General features: G+C 34.0%; 1 pseudogene; it reads right to left on the bottom strand.

The window, feature by feature from the left end:
* Positions 1-1,325: 1,325 nt before the first annotated feature.
* On the bottom strand, positions 1,326-11,949 carry LOC120768827 (annotated as a pseudogene).
* Positions 11,950-26,128: the final 14,179 nt, after the last annotated feature.

Genomic DNA, 26,128 nt, shown 5'->3' with positions numbered 1-26,128 from the left:
CTAACCTAACCTTTTGCACCTAGCGGTGATAACAGATTGGTTGAAAGAACTATACTTGAGAATTATGGTATAGTTCAATTATTACAACCGCGTCCAAACTTGCGGATCTATGGATAGAATAGATTATTATATTTTTTTCAATCAGCGCTGGATCTAGTACGGTCGAGTTTACCGGTCCTACATGTATGATTAGGTTTAATGACTGTTTTTTGGAAAGCGCATCTATTATTTTATGTTTTTACTTTTCCTTCGCATTTTTTTTTTGTTTTTTGGAAAACTAAGTCTTTGTTTTTTAATCAGCTGGTTAATAATTGATTAAATCAATGTTCTGTTAAATACATGCTTCGTCAGTATCATCATCGCCTGTATGCAAATTGCGTTTTGCGAAAGGTACAATACAAAGTTTCATCTTACATTCTAAGAAGTGCAGAGCTTAGGTGTTAGATGATGTGCTGTCTAATTCTATTTAAAATGAGCCATAATTTATAGTTGATGGCCGCTGCCTAATTGGCGATGTGTCAATAACATATTTGACATAATGAATTTATATGATTATTGTTGTTTTTAGGCATAAGTGCCGTTGGCTATTGGTGGCTTTAACTCTCCCACCTCTAAATCGAAGCGTCCCGTTTTCGAATATACAAGTTAAAAAACGTTTAGTTAGTTTTAATAAAAAAAATGGTTTTCGGGAGCTATGCTCCTTTTTTTGGGAGCAATGCCCCTTTATTTGGGAGCTATGCGCCTTTATTGAATTCTGCGCAAGAACTAAAATTTACAATTAATTACACTTAACTCTAGACCTATGTTTGCCGCTGCAACGGGTATGGAGTTTGCTGACGCTGCGCTTCCCATAGGTTGCCACTACACGTGTCGCACTCTCAGCGATTTAGTGGTGTCATATTATATTGCTTTGTATCATATGATATTAATGCATCATATGATACATTTTGAATGTATGGGGTGCTAACTTACATATGTATGTATATTCTGTAAGTTGTTAATTTGAGTTGATGGTTTTATTAACATTTTCTCTTTTTCTTTTGAATTTTAATATTTAATATAATATAAGTACAGTAGACGCTCGGAAATTAGAACCACTTTGTTTTTGGGGTAGTTCTAATTTCCGAAATGTTCTAATTTCTGGACGGTTTTTTTTTAACGTGAATAATAAAACTAAGAGTTAAGCCACTTCCAAAAACTATATAAAAACATTTTTTTTATTTCTTTTCTTATTTTTTTTTAAACATAACAATTCAGTTCATTACATAACAATTATTAAAAAAAAAAAACAACTAAAAATTTCAGAAATTAATTAAAAACTCAGGATAAGGGCTCAGTTCAAAATTAATTTTTGTTTGACATATAATCAGTAATATTTGTTTGTTTTTTTGGTTTCTTTAAATCCGATATAACAATATCGTTACGGAGGGCCAAAAGATTGGTCATGTGCTTACTGGAAGACAATTCACTCTTGTTGCACCAATTTATTAAATTGTTAACGCTTTCAATAGCTATAACATTTGAAATAACTGGTGTGTCATCAACAACATCGTCTTCACTGCTATCAGAAAACTCATCATCGCTACTTAGGTCATCACCAGTTCGGTCTTCAAACTCATCTTCATTCCATTTCTCGATGTCAGCAATACACATGAAACTGTTTGGATCAATTTCTGCTAAAAGAGTTTGATTTACTTGGAGAGATTCATTGCAGTCCTCATTTTTGTTAAGCAACTCTGCTAGTGGCACATCATCATCGCTGTCGTATTGGTCAGAGTCCCAATTTAGCAACTTTGACCAAGAATTCCTCATCACTTTTGGAGTTATCTCATCCCAAGCTTGTTTCAGAAATATTATTGCCTTTCGGATGGAATGGGATTTCAACAGACTATTCAGTGCACCACCTTCAGCTATTATTTCAGCAAGTAACTTACTTCTGTAAACAAGTTTTGTTAACTTAATGGGATTTTGATCCATTGGTTGCACAGCTGCTGTCACATTTGGCGGCAAGAAATATGCAACTATGTTGCCATCTTTGCTTTGAAGATGCTCAATCGGTGCATGCGCGGAGCAGTTATCGATAAGCAAAAGAGCCTTCGGAGGCAAGTTATTTTTTTGAGAAAACTGGATGACCTGTAAACAAAAAAATATTTTAAAATTAAAGAAATTAAAAGCACAATTATTTCCTCTTACTTCATTAATAAATATCTTGTGAAACCAATCATGACAGATCCGAGACGTCATCCAAGCATTTTTGGAAAAGTTGTAATGAAGTGGATTATTAAAACCTTTGAAGCTCCTGGGATTTTTGGCTTTTCCAATAACTAAGAAGGCACTAATTTGTGAGAGCCATCAGCATTTGAACCAAGTAAAATTGATATTCGTTCCTTTTGAATTTTGTATCCAGACGCACTTTTTTCACAAGCAGAGACACTATATGTTTTATCTGGTAGGCAACGATAAAATAATCCGGTTTCGTCCACATTATATAATTGCGACTCCATTAACCCCATCTCAGTGACTTTTGCACGGAATCTGTGAATAAATGGAGTGATGGAGGCAATATCACTAGAAAGAATCTCGCCACCAATTTTTAAAAAACGAATGCCGTGTCGCTTTTTAAATTTAGTAAACCATCCATCGCTTGCTCGGAATGCATTTTTATTTTTATCGGGATATTCTTCACCAAAAATTTGTTTAGCTTTTTCCTTTAATATTGTTCCTGTCAGTGTACACTTCCTTTCGCGATGTTTGAAAAACCACTCATAAAGACGACTTTCTTTTTTCGGATATTCGGCACTATGCATAGTTTTATTTGATGCTTCCTGATAAGTGTTGGAAACAGCATTTAATATATGTAGATGATCTATTTGACTTGATATAGCTGATGGCAGATTTGCTTACATTGAAATCTAGCGCTAGACGATTCCCTTGAACTCCTTTGTCCAGCTTTTCCAATATCTTTACTTTGGTTTCTAAAGATAAAGTGGCTTTTTTACGCTTATTTTAGATTTAAGGAAGTTATTTTTAGTTTTCGGTAGAGTCTAGCAAAATATGTCCACGTGTATCAAATTTCACATAGGAATGACAAAAACACCAAAAATATGGTAAAACAAAAACTAAAATATAACTTGGGGATTCCCCTCTCTATTTTACATTTGTTCAGTAATATAAAAACCAAGAATGGGAATTCCCCTGTGTTAAAAATGAAAAAAAAATTCTCAGAAATTAGGAAAATAAGGCAAAACAAAAACTAAAATATAACTTGGGGATTCCCCTTTCTATTTTACATTTGTTCAGTAAAATAAAAATCAAGAATGGGAATTCCCTTGTGTTAAAAATGAAAAAAAAGCTCTCAGAAATTAGAACCTCAAGTTCTAATTTCAGAGCGGTCAATGCAAACAAAAAATGGTTGTGTTTAAAATAAAAAAAAAATGCTCAGAAATTAGAACTTCAAGTTCTAATTTCAGAGCAATCAATACATTAAAAACTCTGGTTCTAATTTCTGGATGTTCTAATTTCTGAGAGTTCTAATTTGTGAGCGTCTACTGTATGTTATCACTTTTGTAATAAAATAAGCTAATATGATTATCAATAAAAGTACTAAATGTCCATCAAATAGGATTTCTTTTAATTTCTTGTTTTATTGGATTTAATATGTTAAAGTTTTCTAATCTTAAATCAATATTTGTTGTTTCATATATTCGTTTACCAAAATGTTGAATTTTCTTTTATAAAATAATTAGATCCAAAGTTCAACTTTTTATAATGCTTTATTTCGAACGCGTGCAGCCAACTCGCTATTCACATATGTACATATATATTTATTAAAATTCAAAGGAAAACGTACATATTTCGTTGTAATAGAAAAAGTAATAGATGTGTAATTTTTGATTTGTTTACTGTGAATATTCACAATGATAGAAAGCAGTGATGAAACTAAAAGGAACTGCAAATCTAATAAAAAATTACTTAAATTTTCCTTCTTTTAAATAATTAAAAATTTTTCCAGTCGGATTTTCATATTTTATACCATCAATAATTATATTATCTTCAAAAAAGTTATCAAATATCCTCCGACTATTGTATGATTATTCACAATATGTTTTCCGGAAACTATTATGGCACCGTCTTTTATAATATTTATTACTTTATTTGCTTCTTTAATCTTTGTACAATTAGCATGTTTATTATTTAGCATGTCTGATAAACAAGTATTATTTCTTTTTATCATACAAAATGAATTATTTAACTTTTTTTTTTTAAAAAATTAAGCTGAATAAAATTTATTTTCGCATTTTCTTATTTCCCTTTCGATTAGTAATTTACCATCTTTTTGTCTTAAATATCTCTTAGCGTCAAGTTGCTACTGATTGCAACCGCTCGTTGTGTAACTGCTTCCTCATACGCGGATTCACCATCAATATCTTCTTCATGGGTCTGCATGAGATTAAGATGTCTTAGAAATCTGTCTCTAAGTACAATTTTCCGTCCTTGAACACTTAACCCAACTCTTCTTAGATGTGCCTTCAACGTCTCTACTGTCATACGTAAAATCGTTTGTTCCTCCATGGTCTTACAATATTTTACAACTATGAATATTATCAATATAAAAAATTAGGTATAAAGTAATTAAATGTATATATGTAGGATAGCTTGCGTTGAGCCTCCAATGACAGGATATAGCGTACGGCCAACCGACCGATATATAGAAAAACGTAGCGGACTCGCTAAGTCCGGTTTGCTGAAACCAATGGCTGATGTGCAGAGAACTGGACCAACTTCGCTTCACAATAGATTTCATTTTATTACCTTCACTTTATTACATTTCACTTTATCAAACTTTACAAATGACAGATCAATTTCGCTTTTATTAAAGTACTGGTTCTTTATAGTGCAATTGTACAAAAGATCAATATTTTATTAAATAACTGGTGCTTTACAATATGACTTTCTTGTTCGCCGTCCGCTATTCAAGTGTCGTCCGTTATTGGTTTTATTCCGTTCGAGTCCCTTTTTCGTTCAGTCAGTGTTGTCATGTGTCAAAAACGTTCAGTCCACACGGTCGCATTTCTTTGTCTTACATACTTATATAGTATATTAATATAATTTATACGTGCTACATAAATTAAGTATTTAAAAATTAATTAATATTTCATACAAAAAAGAAGTAAATGTAGGTGTACTTCAATTTTACAATATATATAATATTATGTAATATTTTTAAGACTTGAAGTATCTGTAACAAAAATGCTTTGAAAAATTGATTTGCGGCTTAAAATGTTACTTATAATAATTAATTTATAACTCAGTTTTCAATTCCTTAATTAATTAATTATTTTTTATTTTTGGTTTGCTTTGCTTTCTGTATTCTATGTTTAATTTAGTTACTTTACTACTTCAAATTCATTTACTTATATTTTCTTTTTCTCACTTAGTTATAAATTTTTCTTATGAAATTGTGTTTTTATTTGGTGAAAACTGCTATTGCTGCTCCTTTTTTTTTTTAATTATTAGCCTTATTATTACTTATTTTTGATGTCAATAACTACTCTTCTCCAACAATCGTTGTTTGCCTGTCTTTCTTGCTTCTTTTAGAAAGACTTGTATTTATTTTACTTAACATCTGTTATTATGATGACTTATTATAGCCACATACTTCTTGTTATTCGCTGATTTTGATTAGTTTCTTTTTCACTGGTAACTCATTCTTTACAGTTTTCTAATTTGTTGTCTAGTTTTTTGGTTGTCTAACATATCTTGTTGTTTGTTTATTTTTTATTCCTTATACTCACTCACGTCCTTCTTAAGTACTTTGCATCTTACGTCTTCTGATGATTTCTGTCATTCTTCATACTTGTTTAAACAATATTGTTGTCACTCTTTCGCTGTGCTTTTTCCTTGTCTCTACTTCACTTTTCTTTATTGTATTTTTCTATTCTGAAAATTGGTGTCTCATTCACTCTTACTGTCTTATCTCTTCTATACTTTAACGACAATACTGTCTTTCACCTTCAGTATTTAGCTTCTCTGCTTCTACTGCTTCACCTTATATTTTATTACACTTCTCACTTGATTATATTAGGTTGTCAAAAACAGTCTTGCGGTATTTTTATTGAATTTTCAATTGTTGTGGTTACAATAATGCGATCACAGTCATTTATGCGCCGTTTTGTTCGATGACGCGTTCCCAACGAGATGCCAACTTCATAATGCCCCTCTCATAGAAGCTCGCTTCCCTATTGGCAAAAAACTCGGAGAGCCAATTTTCACAGGACTCTCTTGTGGCCAACTTCAGACTACCATGGCGTTCGCCATGGACCGAAACAGGTGGTAATCACTTGGTGCGAGATCCGGACTATACGGTGGATGCAAAAGAAACTCCCATCCGAGCTCCCGATGCGACGAATAAAAGTAGAACTACGCGCTTTCAGCGCCAACTAGCGAAAATACCGCAAGACTTTTTTGACAACCCATTATAACTTCTGTTAGCTTAATGGCTTTTACTGCTCTACACTCGCGACGTAAGTTTCTGACACTTCTCGTTCATCGATAGCGTAACTCTTCAGTCTTTACTTTAGTATGAACGAAATTTGTAAACATGTCTTCATTGTGCCTATAAGATAGGTTGACTTCCTAAACCTCTGGATACAATGTTTTTATGCCGTATGTATAGGGTAGAAGGGGGAGGTTTCGACACGTTAAGTCCAAAAATCCATTTTTTTAGAGAAACCAAAGCAAGAGCAGATACTTTCTCTCATAATTATTGTTGATATGAGTTGATATTTAGTCTTCTCTTCCATTTGTTTTCCAACTTATAACCAAGTTACTATGAGAACCCATATATGACGAAACGTTAAAAATAAATTTGCTTTGTGTTCGAGAAGTTCCTGGTCCATGTTCAGGCGTAGGCAACGTACGCACTGTGTCCTGCCTAGAAACCCAGCTTTTGTCTTCGATATTAGGTTCATAAAAGATTTGCGTTTTGAGCTGACGTCTTAGAAATTTTACGATGCACGTAGAACTATTCACTTCTACGACTACACCAATGACATAAAAATCAGTTTTGTTCGTGAATTTAACCAGCACAAATATATTCTCTTTAATATTCATTTCGTCCTCTAAAGATTTATGTTCATTCATGGAATTTTCGCTTTCAACGGGAATTCCATCAGTGACCTCCATAGCTGTTTCCTCGTTGTTGAGATCGTCACCAAAATTAAAGGATTTAACAGAATCAGCCAAGCTGTAGGAACCGTCTTCACTGGATGATGAACTTATCTTCCGCTGCTTTTTAGCTTTTGGATTGCGCAATGTTTTTGTTTTTTTACAAAGCGTTAGCTTTGGCAACTTGGATTTATTAACGCTTTGTTCTCTCAATTCCTCTAATCGTGATTTGGAGAATCTGTATATATTCTTGACTTGCCTTGGTTTTTAGATAAGATTTTCTTCTTCTTCAGTACGGGAAGCGGGCGAATAACCTCTGGAGAAAAACAATTCGGTTCAGATGGTGACCTCCGGATAGCATCAGTTGGCAAGCAATTCTCAATACGTTCGGCTTGATTAGTTTCGATGGTAACATCGGAACTTATTTCGATTTCAGAATGGGAAAAGTCACACTCAGAAAAAATTAATGAATCGTATGGAAATATTCCAGTGGCTAAAAATCCTTTGATAATATTGTCGGGAGAAAAAGCTCGCAAAAATGGAGTCCTTGTAAGATTTGCTATATCAGAAATTTCGATTTTCTTTCCCGGATTGTTGATCATAAAATCATTAAATGATTGCTTACTTTTGTAAGTTCTTGAAAGGTCCGATTATTTATTACCAATGCACCAATAGAGAAATCAATGGATGCCTTGAGGAGCAACAATATGTTTGCGCCAATTATACAATCAAATGGTTTGTTCACAAATTCCACCAATTTTATAGACATAGTTTTATCTACCATATTGAATTCTATAGGAACATCAACTATAATTTCCTCAGAAATTAAGCGAGTCCCCATTAATGTTTTTAACAATACAGGCTTTTTTAATTTTCTTTTATTATTGTAGTTTTTAAATGTATCGAGGTTGCCTAATGTGGTCATGGAACCACTATCAATGAAACACCTGATTCTGTTATCATTAATGGTAAGATTCATTAAGGGTAATTCGTTTGTAGTGGAGAAAGACGAAAATTTTCGTATGTTTGCAAGTTATCTACCTCCATAGGTGTTGTTTGTTGTTCTGGGCTGAGATTTCGACCAACAAAATTACCACTGTTATTATTTTGATAATTATTATTATCTCTGAAGTATCTACCATTATTAAAAGCACATTTTTGAAAATTATTTCTAAAATTTCCACTATTATTTCTGAAATTTCCGCTATTATTTTGAAAGTTATTTCTGAAATTTCCATAATTATTTTGAAATTTAGTATTTTGCCGAAACTGATTATTATTATTATTTGAATTATTTAGATTTAACGTGTTTCGATAACCATTAGTATTATTAGGTACTTAAATTATCCTTAGAATTACTTTTATTTAATATTTGAATGTCATTCAAAATATTATTGCTTGCCTTTTCTAAAGTATCAGTACTATTTTGTAATAATAAAGTTCGAATGTTTAACGGTAAAAAATGTAGTATACACATCAAAAATCAATACCTCATTATTCCTTGGAGTATATAAACGTTCTACTGAACCTTCTAAGTGAAATTTATTATTCATTTTTGTTGGAAGGTCGTACCTTGTGGAATATTCCCGGTGCAAATAAAACGGTTCTATAATATTGCTTTTCTATTAAAGTACAAAATGAAGTTTATTGATTCAAAGTCAAAACGCAAGTAAGTTATAAAAAGTACATTCAAAGTAAAAATGAAAAACGCAGGGCTGCATGAATATGTGAGTTGACAGGGTTGCCTTCCAACACGCCTCCTCAATGAGCATATTCTTGTAACATTAATCTGTGATATTTATTTCAACCCCAATAATTCAGTAAGTTTCTCATGGGTTTGTCTTGCTAAATTCTTAGTAAGAATATCAGCAATCATATTACTGCTGCTACAATATTTTAGTTTGTTCGACCCAATGTCATGCCAACGGCGACCTTGCTATCAATAAATATGTATTTTTGTAAACGGACTAAATGATCGGCTGACCTTATCGTAGTGTGTACCGCTACATATAAAACTTCTAATAATTCTGCTGCTTTTACTTTGGAATTGCATTTTAGTGGGTGAAAATCGAGTGTTTTTTGATTGTTTTTTGTGAAAGGCGATGCTGCTGCTAAATGCTTAGAAATTTTTCCATGAGTAAGAAGTGTACTTAGTTTTGGTTTTAAAGTACAATGGCAGTATTTACACTTTACCTCCTGATCATTTAGCTCGACAATCCACTTGCATAGTCTCGCATCATTAAACCAGCTTTTTTTGGTTCTTTGGGTATATTTTCTGCAATATTTACGAGTATATGATTTTTAGTACATTTTTAACACACGGAATAAGTATTTATTTACCTTTTACTGGTGCAGGCCGGCACGTGTTTTCTTCGGAGTCACTGCTAACTTCGTCAATATCTAAATCATTTGGGTCACTTCTTTTAAGATACCTATAAAAATCATTATGATTACTTAAATTTACACATAATTTCATTTTTTAGTTAACTACCAACCTTTCCATTGTCTATGTTAAACAAATTGCTATTTTTTGTTTTATTAGAGATGAATGAAAACACAGCGGTTCTATTGAGCTGTGATGCCAGATTTTATTTTTTAATCACTACGCAAATGGTTGCCATGGTAACATGTATAAATGTGTAGTCAACTAAAAATTATCAGATTTTATTTATACAAAAAAGTAATAAAATATTTGAAATTTTTTGGATAGAATAATGCTAAAAAATGCTAAACTAATAATCGCAAAAAGCTAAGAAAAATGCTAAATTCTAAATGAAAATTTTGCGGCTAAATACAAAAAAAAAGCTAAATTTAGCTGCAAAAATGCTAAAATGGTCACACTGGTGACGAAGCGCCGCTGTCGACGCACCAAGCACCGCTATGTAAAAACGGTCATTGCTTGCGACGAACAGACCATTTTTCTTTACATTTTGTTGCATAGAATGTTCTCGTTGTTTCTCTTTGCATTGTGCCGCGAAATGGCCTTTTTTTCCACAGAAATAGCATTTGAGGTTCGATCGTGTGCTTTTGCCATTGCTTTTGCTATTTGAACTTGCTGTGTCATTTGACTTTGCGTTAACCAAACACCTTTTTTCAGCGTATGTGCTTTCTTGTGCAATGAACGCCTGCGCCCTACTTTCGGTATACATATATAGAATTGCTTATTTTTCTTCGTTCGCCTTCTTCTATCAGCTTGATTTTAACTGCATTAAGCGATGGTAGCGTATCACGCGATTCCAAAGCAACTACCAGATTTTCAAAGCTTTTTGGAAGGCTTACCTGTAGCATAATAACAATCAATTCCTCTTTCAGGTCAACTTCAATTTCTTTTAGCTTTTCTGCGAGTGTTGTAAACTTGCAAACATATTGCTGAATACACTCTTCATCAGCCATTCGAGTAGCAATTAGCTGCTTAAACAATGTCACTTTTCTTACCGGACCTTCTGGTATGTGCACCTCTTTTAATCGCTTCCATGCATCATTCGCTGTGTTGCAGGTTTTAATATGGCTTATTTGCATAGGTGTTATGCTAAGGATAATTGTGGCCTTTGCTTTTTCATCCTTTGCTTTCCAAAGTAACACGCTTTTCTCATCTGCACCCTCGACTGGACAAGCAGTCTCTCCGCACGTAACGGACCACAATTCTTGATGCACTAGAACACTTTGCAGCTGTAGACTCCACGAATCGTAATTAGATTCATCTAATTTCTCAATATTAAAAAATGACGCACTCATTTTACTCGGCTCCCAGGAATTTGCACCTGGGCCCATAACCTGTTGGAAGGTCGTACCTTGTGGAATATTCCCGGTTCCAATAAAACGGTTCTATAATATTGCTTTTAATATTAGAGTACAAAAATGAAGTTTATTGGTTCAAAAGTCAAAACGGAAGTGAGTTAGAAAAAGTACATTCAAAGTAAAAAATGAAAAACTCAGGGCTGCATGAATATGTGATTTGACAGGGTTGCCTTCCAACACGCCTCCTCAGTGAGCATATTCGTGCAACATTAATCTGTGATATTTATTTCAACCCCAATAATTCAGTAAGTTTCTCATGAGTTGATCTTGCTAAATTCTTAGTAAGAATATCAGCAATCATATTACTGCTGCTACAGTATTTGTTTGTTCGACCCAATGTCATGCCAACGGCGACCTTGCTATCAATAAATATATATTTTTGTAAACGGACTAAATGATCGGCTGACCTTATCGTAGTGTGTACCGCTACATATAAAGCTTCTCATAATTCTGCTGCTTTTACTTTGGAATTGCTGTTTAGTGGGTGAAAATCGAGTTTTTTTTGATTGTTTTTTGTGAAAGGCGATGCTGCTGCTAAATGCTTAGAAGTTTTTTCATGAGTAAGAAGTGTACTTACACTTTACCTCCTGATCATTTAGCTCGACAATCCACTTGCATAGTCTCGGATCATTAAACCAGCTTTTTCTGGTTCTTTGGGTATATTTTCTGCAATATTTACGAGTATATGATTTTTAGTACATTTTTAACACACGGAATAAGTACTTATTTACCTTTTACTGGTGCTGGGCCGGCACGTGTTTTCTTCGGAGTCACTGCTAACTTCGTTAATATCTAAATCATTTGGGTCACTTCTTTTAAGATGCCTATAAAAATCATTATCATTACTTAAATTTACACATAATTTCATTTTTTAGTTAACTACCAACCTTTCCATTGTCTATGTTAAACAAATTGCTATTTTTTGTTTTATTAGAGATGAATGAAAACACAGCTGTTCTATTGAGCTGTGATGCCAGATTTTATTTTTTAATCACTACGCAAATGGTTGCCATGGTTATACTTATGTATAAATGTGTAGTCAACTAAAAATTATCAGATTTTATTTATACAAAAAAGTAATAAAACATCTGAAATTTTTTGGATAGAATAATGCTAAAAAATCCTTAACTAATAATCGCAAAAAGCTAAGAAAATGCTAAATGCTAAATGAAAATTTTGCGGCTAAATACAAAAAAAAGCTAAATTTAGCTGCAAAAATGCTAAAATGGTCCACCACTGGTGACGAAGCGCCGCTGTCGACGCACCAAGCTGCCGCTATGTAAAAACGATCATTGCTTTGCGACGAACAGACCATTTTTCTTTACATTTTGTTGCATAGAATGTTCTCGTTGTTTCTCTTTGCATTGTGCCGCGAAATGGCTTTTTTTTCCACAGAAATAGCATTTGAGGTTCGATCGTGTGCTTTTGCCATTGCTTTTGCTATTTGAACTTGCTGTGTCATTTGACTTTGCGTTAACCAAACACCTTTTTTCAGCGTATGTGCTTTCTTGTGCCATGAACGCCTGCGCCCTACTTTCGGTATACATATATAGAATTGCTTATTTTTCTTCGTTCGCCTTCTTCTATCAGCTTGATTTTAACTGCATTAAGCGATGGTAGCGTATCACGCGATTCCAAAGCAACTACCAGATTTTCAAAGCTTTTTGGAAGGCTTACCTGTAGCATAATAACAATCAATTCCTTTTTCAGGTCAACTTCAATTTCTTTTAGCTTTTCTGCGAGTGTTGTAAACTTGCAAACATATTGCTGAATACACTCTTCATCAGCCATTCGAGTAGCAATTAGCTGCTTAAACAATGTCACTTTTCTTACCGGACCTTCTGGTATGTGCACCTCTTTTAATCGCTTCCATGCATCATTCGCTGTGTTGCAGGTTTTAATATGGCTTATTTGCATAGGTGTTATGCTAAGGATAATTGTGGCCTTTGCTTTTTCATCCTTTGCTTTCCAAAGTAACACGCTTTTCTCATCTGCACCCTCGACTGGACAAGCAGTCTCTCCGCACGTAACGGACCACAATTCTTGATGCACTAGAACACTTTGCAGCTGTAGACTCCACGAATCGTAATTAGATTCATCTAATTTCTCAATATTAAAAAATGACGCACTCATTTTACTCGGCTCCCAGGAATTTGCACCTGGGCCCATAACCTGTTGGAAGGTCGTACCTTGTGGAATATTCCCGGTGCAAATAAAACGGTTCTATAATATTGCTTTTCTATTAAAGTACAAAATGAAGTTTATTGATTCAAAGTCAAAACGCAAGTAAGTTAGAAAAAGTACATTCAAAGTAAAAATGAAAAACGCAGGGCTGCATGAATATGTGAGTTGACAGGGTTGCCTTGCAACAATTTTAAATAAAATTTGACTTAGCTTATAATGAAGTTGTTCGATCTTTCGAGCGTCCACGTTCATTGCATCGTTGCGAAGATTCAAATCCCTTGTCTTTACCCCAAATTCGGTTTTTAATTTTGAAATTATATCCTCATAAGATGGTTCAATCAGCGTTTCTATCATCTGCAGAGCTTCACCACGTAGTTTATTTGTTATCACTTTTCTTTCAATTTCCATATTTTCTGGTTGGGTGAGTGATAATATTGTTTCCATATCACGAAAAAATGTTAATAGTTTATAATTATCAGTTCCACAGAATGTCGGAACATTTTGTGCTTCTCTTAAGCTTTCAGACAATGTTAATGCCATGATTATTAATTAGGTCAAGTAGCACAACAAAAAGATACATATTTGAGAGTAGATTAAAAACGCTATTATAACATCAATCGGTAACAGCTAATTATTTCAATGTTATTGTAAGCCTTTAACAGACTTTGAGTGTATCATCCAAAACACAAACCACTCTAAAGCACAAACCACAATAGAACGGTTCCTTATTGTTTTTGTATCATGGTTCCATATATATATATTTTTTTTAAATAATATATTGTACACCTTTATCTTGTGTACAGTAACGTATGTTTTTTAATAGTCTTGAACAATAATTCACTTGATGTAACTTCACGCTTATAGTTCGTACACTGGATGTTTGTTTTAATATCAATCATCGCATCCTCGTCGCCAGTTTTGTTCTTCGCTTGTAGTTATTTTACCACTTACTTACTTATAGATAATTTCTTTAGCACTTACACCTTAGCACCCACTCCGGAATAAAATGACTTTTTTGTTATGGCCAAATGATTGCCTTTTAATTCAGGAGGATATTCACAAGCTTCACAAATGCGTTTACAATATTTTAAGTATAATGTTAAAGAAGAAAATCTCCCTGGTCGGATACCAGTGGAGTGACAGTAAATGTATGGAAAACCGTGAAATGTTGGGCTCCTTGGTCGGAGGCTGCACCAAGTGTATATATAAAACAAATCGAAACTAGGTTGGATGAGCTGCTGTGCGAAGATCAAAAATGATGACACCCGATGGTTGTGAAAAACTGAGAAAGTTGCTGCGCGCCGAAAATCAAAAATGATGACACACGATGGTTGTGAAAAACTGAGAAAATTGCTGCGCGCCGAAAATCAAAAATGATGACACACGATGGTTGTGAAAAACTGAGAAAATTGCTGCGCGTCGAAAATCAAAAAGTCCGCTGATGTTGCTCGCTCGTAGGTCGTGATCGAAGAAAAAAACAGGCACGCTTCTTTCAGGACGAGCCCTTTTTTTGCTCGTTGGACTGTGGAGAGTGTGGTCTCCAAGTGTGGAGAGTGTGCCAGTGTTGCTTTTTGAGTGTGACAGAGTTGCTTGATGAGTGGTGTGTTGTGTGGTGTAGTGGTGTATGAGGGCGGAAAGCTTAACTCATTTAGCCACCTTGATTAGTTTTTAAATAAAACACGATTTTTTTATTCTTATTATAACATTTATAATTTTATTTGGTATGTAGCAGTATCTTTCTGCATTCAATAACCCCCTGTTGATCCGAAGCTCATATCAGCTTAATCGTTGATTCAAGACTGATTATCTCTCCTCAAGCCCAAACGTTTTAGCGGTGCATTTTGCCTACGTGACAAAATGATAGCCGAACATTGCCTGGAATATTCAGTTGACCAATGTGACCTTTAAAAGCATAGTTATAACAATTAAGAGAGCAACTGAATATTCCCAAGAACATCACCTAAGAATTCGAAGCTGTTAAGAGAGATGATATATAACTTTTCTTTTATATAGTTCTGTACTTTTTAATATGCCTTTTGCTTATTAGTGCAATTCGCTTGCTGCTTTAAAAGCAGAAGGGATGCCGGAAAATAGTACAAGTAGAGACTTGGATGTTTTTGTACGATTTTAATTTGTTTTGTGTGATTGTCTTCACAAAGAAAAGCATACATAGGCATTAGTAATTTAAATACAAGTATGTATGTAGGTTTGATTCACAAATTGCCGTTTCTTTAGTTATTGTAACACTTATTTAAAATATAAATTGGAGTTTTACTATTTTATGTAACCTTATATGCACACATGCATGTGGAGTGGTATGGTCCGTGGTCGCCGGTGGTCTTGCGTGGTCTGTCCTTAATTCGTCTTCGTACCTACTGTTTCGTTGTCATTCCAGTCCGTTCGCTGCTGTCACATCTGTTCTCTACACAGTGTTGCATTTCTGTTTCAGTCTACCGTGCCTGAGGTACGGTGCCTTCCAAAGTATGGTACTATAGTTTCGTCTATGGAAATGTGTGAAGAACCAGCTTTTTCGAAATTGGCAGTAAAATTTACGTTTAGTTTCGTGAAATATTGTCGAACTTTAGCGAATTTGTCGTTGGGTGGCAAGGATGTACTATCTGAAAGATGAAGGTACTGCTTCCCCCACTACAGGGGGCAGACTAGCAGACTAATGTGTTAACTGCCCCTTTTCTAAATCGGGCCGCTTTCATGATCTTGGCTACCGCATCCTTCTTGTCACTTTTGTCCTTTATGCGTTTATTCATCCTGCGTATCCAAAATACTAATGCTGCATCAATTAATGATAGCTGTATCACTAACATGCAAAGGGTAGTGCGGTTATGGACTATTCCATGTAGGTTTTCAATGTGTCCAAGGTTGCTCAAATTAATTTTGCACAAATAAAGTAGGCTTAAAATTTCCAAATGGTCGGTCAAGTTAACGAACTGCGTTGAAGGAATCCCAGGTCGGAGTGTTGCCTTTACTTTTTCATTGAAAAAAGTTGTACCATTAATGCAAACTTCTCCCTCGAAAGTCACTAAATAAGTGCCGGATATTGTAACCGATGATGTTTCTTCTTCACGAACTTCGACTGTTTGGTCGTTTATGATAATTAAGCCACTGCCAACTTCGATAATCGGATCAAGGTTATTGTAGGTAGTTTTGCATGTCGCCTTATTATTGTTGAATAGTTGTCTCACACAGATATAATCCGTTGTGTGTTTAGGAAGAATTGACGGTCATTGGATTCTGTAAATTCCTGTGTTTTAAATTTAAGTTCATTAAAATCGTCGAAATCTAGAGTTCCGGCTATGTATTTTAGCGCAGTGCCTTCATGTTTATGCTTCGCGCTTGTCTATGGTGAAATTTCACCGTATCAATCAATCGATAAATTTGATTAATATCTGCCTGAAGAGCTTTAGTCATGTGTGATTGGGGAAAACGTGAAATATATTTTTTGCCTCCTCAGTCGATCTTGTGATGGATTTCAGAGATTGCTCCCACATTTTCAGGAGGTGATCGATCTGGCAATATTTCGGTTTCGTAATATATTGTGAAATATTGTACAAGTATAAACAAATAATGCAGCTTTTGAATGTTTGTACCGCAATGTACGTTCTTTTGAAATGCAACGAAAGCGTGATTTTAAAACTCCAAATGCTCTTTCAATCGTGTTTCTTGCTCTTATGTGCCTAGTATTGAAATTTTGATCATTTGGTGTTTCAGGTGAAATGGTGGGTTGGCTCATCACCGCAAAATATGCATTTCCCACGCAACACTGATATGAGCCATTGCATAAAAAATATCAAACTGAAATAAACTAGAGAAATTTGATTGCATGAAGACATACTGTTTCTTTAAGATTAAAATGTAACTCACCCGAAGTTCAAATGGAATCGATGTTTGCTGTTGGTCATGCGGCTTGAGTTGATGAATGAGATCGCAGCACAAAGATTTGGGAAATCGAAAGAACTTCCTAAATGTGTTCTCTTCGTATGAAAACGGATTTTCTTTGTTTCGCAAAACAGTCAGCTATGTAGCGTATGTAGCTAGAAGATATGCACCTTGTTATCCATTATTGCAAAATAACCCCCGATGGGTCGTTTTAATGCAACTTTATCTCCGTGTGAACCCGCACAATGTTGAGATAGCACTCGATTTGCCCCTTCGAGGTGCGCAACACTTTATTATGATCTGTAAAAAAGATACAATATACATATACTATAATAATCATAAAATAATAAAATTTATATTGTTTACAATTACTTACCTTCCTTTTCCATTATTATCAAATATAAGGATTAACACATGTGTTAATCGATAATTGTGTTGCTAAATTTTTTCATATTTACTTAACAATTGATTCTGATAAAATGCATATGTTAAGCATTTATTATAAACTATTTCAGTATTAGTTTTCAATAATTGTACTGTGCAATTATTAAGAAGAAGTTTTACTGCTGAAATTTTATAAAAAAAAAAAAAAACTAATTGCCAAGCACTTGCACTCATCTCTAATCAACTAAACTAAACAGCTGATTGCTGTCCTTCTTTTCACCATACTATTTGGTGAATATTTTTGAGACTGTATCTGCCAGAGTACCAAAATGAGACATCCTGACTAACAAAATCACTAAATTACGATTGTGACAATTAGAGGCATGGGACAATCGTGACAAGCAGAATACCGATATTAAAATATTTTAAATTGCACAATTATTTGAAAATGCATGTACACAAATATTAGTAGTATATACGCATAGAGAAAATAATGTTATGTTAAAATCCACAAAACTTTAATACTAATATTTAAATTGTACAATAAACCTATGTATACTGTTTCCCAACTTCAACAACGCTTTGTTGTTTCTTATTCCTTTTAATGGCACGGTACAAGTCAATATTTAATTACATAACTATTAAAGATTAAAATGTAACTCACCCGAAGTTCAAATGGAATCGATGTTTGCTGTTGGTCATGCGGCTTGAGTTGATGAATGAGATCGCAGCACAAAGATTTGGGAAATCGAAAGAACTTCCTAAATGTGTTCTCTTCGTATGAAAACGGATTTTCTTTGTTTCGCAAAACAGTCAGCTATGTAGCGTATGTAGCTAGAAGATATGCACCTTGTTATCCATTATTGCAAAATAACCCCCGATGGGTCGTTTTTATGCAACTTTATCTCCGTGTGAACCCGCACAATGTTGAGATAGCACTCGATTTGCCCCTTCGAGGTGCGCAACACTTTATTATGATCTGTAAGAAAGATACAATATACATATACTATAATAATCATAAAATAATAAAATTTATATTGTTTACAATTACTTACCTTCCTTTTCCATTATTATCAAATATAAGGATTAACACATGTGTTAATCGATAATTGTGTTGCTAAATTTTTTCATATTTACTTAACAATTGATTCTGATAAAATGCATATGTTAAGCATTTATTATAAACTATTTCAGTATTAGTTTTCAATAATTGTACTGTGCAATTATTAAGAAGAAGTTTTACTGCTGAAATTTTATAAAAAAAAAAAAAAACTAATTGCCAAGCACTTGCACTCATCTCTAATCAACTAAACTAAACAGCTGATTGCTGTCCTTCTTTTCACCATACTATTTGGTGAATATTTTTGAGACTGTATCTGCCAGAGTACCAAAATGAGACATCCTGACTAACAAAATCACTAAATTACGATTGTGACAATTAGAGGCATGGGACAATCGTGACAAGCAGAATACCGATATTAAAATATTTTAAATTGCACAATTATTTGAAAATGCATGTACACAAATATTAGTAGTATATACGCATAGAGAAAATAATGTTATGTTAAAATCCACAAAACTTTAATACTAATATTTAAATTGTACAATAAACCTATGTATACTGTTTCCCAACTTCAACAACGCTTTGTTGTTTCTTATTCCTTTTAATGGTACGGTACAAGTCAATATTTAATTACATAACTATTAATTACGATTCACCTTCGTTTATATAAAAACATATAAAAATGTAACATAAAAGTGAAAGCTTAGTTCAAATGTTCTGTTAGTTCTACTTTTTCTATTCAACTTGTTCTACTGTACTCATCTGCTTTTCGCTCCAACTGCAACACTTTGTCCAACCAGAGAACTTAAAACATAGAGAAGGTGCAGGTTCGAGAGCGAATATTTGTTAAAATTGATGTTGTCACATCACAACCACATATGTATCTTCATATCTTCCTGCAAAAAATACTCATACAGAAAAGTCTCATAACAAAACCAAAGCATACCTACTAAGTAATCTAAAGTGGTGCGGCTCAAACGAAAGTGTGATTTGAAATCCTCATCTCCAAAAGTATCAATGGTGTCCACAAAATTAGAGCATTTTGGATGCTCTATCTGCTCTTGTTCTGAATCCTCCGATGACGAACTTGATTCAGCAGCTAAACCAGCAAGGATGGTCAATATTTCCTTATCCTCTTCATCATTTGAATTTGTGTAAATTATTCCCTTCCTTTATTTTATTCACAATTATTGTTATATTTATTCCAGGAAACGAGCATCTCACTTACCCTTCCATTGGATTTGAATAGATTAAAATTAGGTTCAGGTTCTTCCGGTTAGTTGATCGGGCCAAAGGTTGTCTCTTCTTAAAGTCCACGTTGAGTCCAAGTAGTTGATTGTTGTTGATTTTAAGTGATCCAGCTATCGTAGTCACACGAGTCGAGTTAAGAACTTTATATTTTTCTATTAAACTTTTCACTCGCGTGCCCCACGTTGGGCGCCAATTATTCAAATGTATTGTTCAATTTTAAAATTATTTTATTTGCCGTCATCTCGGCTTAGTTGTCAAGTATAAAGTGCCCCTTAAAATTATTCCTAACTTAGCTCAAGCCACCAACCCGCACCCAATGTTCTCACGCAAAATGTGCTGACTTAGCGACATGTGCAGAGTGGTAGGCTCTTATTACGACGGGAATTAGGGTGTGTCGTTTCCTCGCGATAACTTGTACAAGCAACTGGAAAACACAAAAATTTAATTTTGTCTTAATTTTAATTTAAAATCCCTACTTACCGCATCTTTTATAAAATTTTCCATTTCGTGCACTTATATACTTTTCATTTATATATTTTTCATTTGTTTACATTTTTATCTGTCAAAATGAGGGTTGTCGCTATAGCCAACTACTTTTTTTGGGAAAAATCATAGCTATTGTGAATAAAAAAAGCATTTTAACTGGCAATGCCTCTAGTCCAATATACAAGCTATGAAAGCTTATGACAAGCCAACGTAATTATCAGCCCTATTCTGAAAAAACCTCTCAACTGAGTTGAGAGGAAAAATTTGAAAGATTTCTTGTGAGGCATATTTTGTGAGGCTATTCTTGCTCAAACCTCATAAGAAAAAAGCTTTAAAAAGTCACCATGTGAGTTAAAAAGCTTTTAGCTGTCAAACAGCTGTTTTAAGAAAAATAAGCAAACAAAAAAGTACACAACAATGGATAAACTGCATATGTAAGTAATTTTGCAAATTTTAAATATATATACATATATACAATTATTTCATATATTCCTAGGCGTACAAAAACGGAATGGACTACTCAGGAGCAGCTGCAACAGGTGCTGACCCAAATGACAAAGCACTAACCTCGCTGTCAGAGGTTATGGCTAAATTGTCTAAAAAATTAGATAAGTAATAATAAAAATGTTAAAAAATGTGTTGAACGGGGAATCACAGGCAATGTCTGACGAAAATCACCAGCCATCAGAATCAAAGCGCCACCAAATATCTGTTGATCATTACTACGCAAGTCTTTTATTGTGTTATTTCATCATTTCGGTTCTCTGCAACACCAAACACAGCCATGTCGCTGCCTTTATTTACATACTTGCAGGTATATTTAATCGATTTAACAGAATTGCAATATTCTACATTGATATGAGCTTTGAATGCTTCTGATAGTATTGGCGAATAGGGGACAACCCACCTATTATCAACTGTAATATCTTGATTATTGACTCGTAGATTGATTGATTTGCCATTATCATCTGTTGAGCGTCGGCGATACAATGGGTAACCATCATTTCCATTAATTGTCTCGGAAATCAAATCTCTGGTATACCGCTTCGTGCATTTCCCATCTTTCATACATGGCGAATTAATATTTAGAACACCACATGGTCCATGAATCATACTTTTTGTAACAACATCAAATAAACCTGAATCGATTTCCTGATCAGGAATTTCTGCTGAGATGATGTCATCTATTTGATCGCTTGTTATTTTGTTGACTAACCATACCAAAATATGGGCATGTGGTAATCCTCTCTTTTGCCATTCCACCGAATACTTCGCTGAAAACCTGATGTTTAATAATAAAATCCATCAATGACTTCAGCTTCTGTCTAAATACTCGTGCAGTTATGTCGTGACGGTCTGTAGAAGATTGCCCTTCATATAAATATTGTTTGGTTTCGTCCCATTGTGGATTACATGTAAATGTAATAAACAAATCTGGTCGACCATACAAACGAACATAGCAAATGGCATCTTGTGCATATTCATGCATATGCCTTGGACTGCCTGTGCTTGCTGGTAAAATAACAACTTGTCCAACATTGTCAACATTTCCATCATTATGTAGATGTATATACTCTTCTGATCGCAACTTCCGTTGATTGAATCGAATAAAGTTCAAACGTTCTGTTTCTATCTTTGCATACATGTCTACGACATATTGATGAAAGAGTCTCCGACATTTCAAAATATGATTTTCCTGATTTTGTCGTATCATAATCCTATGTGCATAATAGTTCATAGCGCTGACATTTTTATTGACTTGACGTTCTGAAGAAAAAAAAAAACAAATGGAAATTTAAATCATTTCATACTAATTCTTGTTAAACAAAATTGGAAGAGTATAATAAACACAACAAACAGTCACGTGGGTTTGCGGGATCTACCATTTTTAAATTAATAGAGTATCCATCTTCACCCCGACAAAACAAAATTGGGTACTGTAGGGCATCGTAAGAGCGATGTGTTTCACATAAACATTGTAATTGATTATTTCTTCTACGCAATACAATGTCACGTGATTGAAACTGATCGCCGACAATCACCACAACAACTTCATTATTTATAGGTGCATTAAATCTTCGTTCGTGTTCTCCGATCGGTCTTCTATCAGCACGAATCACGATTTTATGATCATCAGACGGCATCTGATCAAGTGCTGTCCGAAAAGTATTAATCAAATCATTATGTTCATGAAGCTCTTGCTCTTCGTGGCATTTTTAGAAGAAACTAAACTAAAGATAATAAAGAACTTCAGTAATAAATTGATGAAATCCAGCAAATTCTGGACTCGAAAAGCACCAAAAAGTCACGAAAAGACACGAAAATTGTTAATAATATGCTGAAAATGTGTCAAAATTCAATTAAAAATTGGCCAAAAAATCGAAATAAAGACACGAAAATCTGCTGAAAATGTCACAAAATTCGATTAAAAATTGGCCAAAAATTCAAGTAATTTTTAGCTCACTAATCGTTTATTAAACAAAAAAAATCACTAAATTTTTTAATTTTTTTTACAAAATATCAAATTTGAGATTATGTCACAAAATCATATGATGCACTTGTAACATTCAGAACACTTGTTTAGCAAAACAATCGATTTTTATCTCATTAATCATTGTTTTTTTTTTAATTTTTTTTAACAAAATATTCAAATTAGAACGATGATTAGAACGAAAATTAATTTATTTTTATCAAAATACTCACCAAAAAATGCGAAGAAATTAATATTGTCAAAAATCGATTATGATAAGATCAATCACCAATGACGTCCAAAGACAAAAGGGAAATGATTACAAATTGCTATTTGCATCACTCCGTGCAATGCTCTCCAATACACAAACGACCAAAATGTATTCAATACTAATGAATGCTGTATGCGGTACAAAAACTGCCTGCAACAAAAACACACTCACATCACATACGCACCGCTCACACATGTGTTATCGGATTTCAACCAAACTTCATATAAACCATATATGGGCCACTGCCTACGTAGTCTATAAGTTTGGTTGAAATCGCACTACGCGTTTATGATTAGTTCGGCGACGTACATATACGGACTTATTTTTATATATATAGATGATGTAACGTTTTCTTACTCTAGCACCCTCCCTAAAATTGGGGTTTTCGAAAACAATTTCGGTGTCTTGTGATTCTTCTAAAACTTCTTCGAAGCCAAGGTCTGTAGCCACACCATGTTTCAGTAAAATGTTATGAAGAATTGTACACGCGTAAATAATCAACGACGCTTTTTCAGGTCTGTAATGAAGAATGCGGTGTTTTGAGAGGCACCGGAATCGTGACTTCAAAACACCAAAGGCTCTCTCAATGGTATTACAGGAAACGCAGATCGAAAGGTATATTTGACTTCTGTACATCATGCGGCACCAATTCACTTATAAGTAATTTACATAGCGATTTTGGGAATCGATATGTATTAATAAAAGTTGTGTCCTGCATACTAAAAGGATCGCTTTTGTCTCGCAAACCCTTTAACACTTTCCTCCTACCGCCCGATTTTTCCTCCTCAACAATTGCCGCATATACAAATAATAGTTCCTCCATGCTAATTATAACACTCAATTCTCAATTTTTTAAAAAATGTAAAATATTGATTTAAAACAAAACAAACACAGATGTTTTCCAGATAATATCTCCACTCTCATCGTCTAGTATTTCGTCTATTATATCATTTTCGTTTATAGCCCCAAAACAGTTCTCCTTTTCCAAATCAGCTAAATTTTCGAAAAAAGAGTTATTGTTTTGAATCTCGCAAAAATCGTCATTTGAGTCACGGCTTTTGGTTTCACAATAAATATTCTCTGAGGTAGTATCATCATTTGAGCCCATTACAGGGATTCCTTCGTAAATTCCGGCTTTTTCAAAACAATTTCGAATTGTTTGAGGAGTCACGAGCCACCAAGTGCGCTTGACATTGTACAAGACTCTCAAAATATTAACGCTTTTTAAGAAATTAGCCATAAATCCACCTTCTGCTGCTAGTATCTGTTCGCGAACCAGACACTTTCTATAATGTGATTTGAAAGACTGAATAATACCTATAACAAATAAAAAGACATGAAACTTAAAAGTGGCAAATGCTGGTATAGCAAACCTTGGTCCAAAGGTTGAATTAGACTTGTAGTACACGGTGGTAAAAATACAATTTCTATGCTTTTTGGTGTGAAATCCAATTTGTGACATGAAGCGTTATCAATAAGGAGTAGAATCTTTTTATTTTTTGCGGCCAGTTTATCATCAAACTCTTTTATAATTTCTCTCCAGATGCAACTAGTCATCCACGCTTTTTTGTTAAATTTATATGGGATAGGAATGATCTTTCCTCGAAAACACCTGGGGTTTATATATTTTCCGATGGCATACGCATATTTGTCTGTACCAGTCGCATTGGTTATAAAGAGCAAGGTGATTCTCTCTTTTGATGTCTTAAGTCCACTTACGGCTTGGCTTCCCGCGACATATGAACCAGTCGGATGTGATGTTTTTTGAAACGCACATTTTCTTCCATCTGTGCAGCCAGCCTGGGCTAGGCTTAAAATCAAAGATGCCTAATTTGATTGCAAATTGCTGCGCTTTTTCAAAGATCAATGGGCCGGTTATACGAGCGTTTGCCTCCATCATTTGCCTGAACCAAATGGACATTGATTTGTTTAGCGCTTCATATTTTGATGTGCGTGTCCTCTTTTGCTCTAAGTTCCGGCAGGTATAGCTCTTTTCACTGAGTTCTTTCGATTGTTTCAAAATTTTCAAAATCGTGCTGCTTGCAATATTATATTTTTTAGAGATTTCGCTTCGGGCTTTGCCACTTTTTGCTTCTTCCACAATTTTGATTTTTGTTTTAATTGGCAAAGCGTTTCTTTTAATTTTTTCCTCATTTTTTATGCTTTTATGGATTATTTTCTTTTTTTAGAAACAGCTGTGAAGCAAATTTTAGCGTTGCCAGATACAAACTTTAATACATTTAAGATATAACATTGCCAGCACAAAGTTTTGAAAATTATTTCTTTTAAGAGGTTTTTTTTTGTATGGGCAGATAAATTTCGTGAGGGAAAATTTTTTCTTGTAAGCGGTTTTTCTTTTAAGCGGTCTTATTTAGATGAAAATACTTAAGTGGTCCAAGGTGTTTCAAAATTGTTTCTTATAAACGGACTTTTCTTATAAGCGGGTTTCTTATACGCGGAGCGTACTGTATATAATTTTAAGTCAGCCAATGAGATTGGTTCTGACTGATCCTTTATTTGTATAATATTTCACCGTATACACATGTACTTCAATATTGAATATGTATATTACACTTAAACTGTACAAGTGTTACAAGTGGTAACTGGTTACTCGGCAGTCGATAATGATAAAGTGACCTCGAGGCTATTGTTCCAGTTGCTTATATAGGCTATGCTTATCGCTGCTCATACTATTGAGATGCTGGTTGTTTACTAGTAAATAACTATTTGGGTTGTTATTGTTTGTTGTACTGATAGTGCGCTTCTATTGTTCTAAGATAAAGTTATTTTGATGATTTTTCTTTAATGTTTACTGAAACATAAGGATGTGGTTAAAGGTTAAAGTATTAACTCTCGCATATTGTTAGATTCTAATTCTTGTGTTTTTGCCAAAGCATTTGATAAATCGCTTGGCGATAGTGAAAATAGTATGTTTGCTAAGTTTCCGTTTAGCCCCGTTATGAATGTGCGTAAGGCATCCCGCCTATTTTTGGCATTAAACTCTTTAGTTACGACACTAACTGATCCGTAAGTCATTATGGTTTTGTTTATTAGCAAGGTTAATTTCTCATTAACCTTATTATAATATTCAATTATGTAGTAATTGCCTTGACGCAGAATACTCATTTCATTTCAAATACATTTTTTGAGCTTGAAATAT

The sequence above is a fragment of the Bactrocera tryoni genome, chromosome 2, assembly GCF_016617805.1.
Source record: "Bactrocera tryoni isolate S06 chromosome 2, CSIRO_BtryS06_freeze2, whole genome shotgun sequence".
Taxonomy (NCBI): domain Eukaryota; kingdom Metazoa; phylum Arthropoda; class Insecta; order Diptera; family Tephritidae; genus Bactrocera; species Bactrocera tryoni.
Note: the sequence above shows the minus strand (reverse complement) of the source record. Positions and strands in the feature narration are given on the sequence as shown.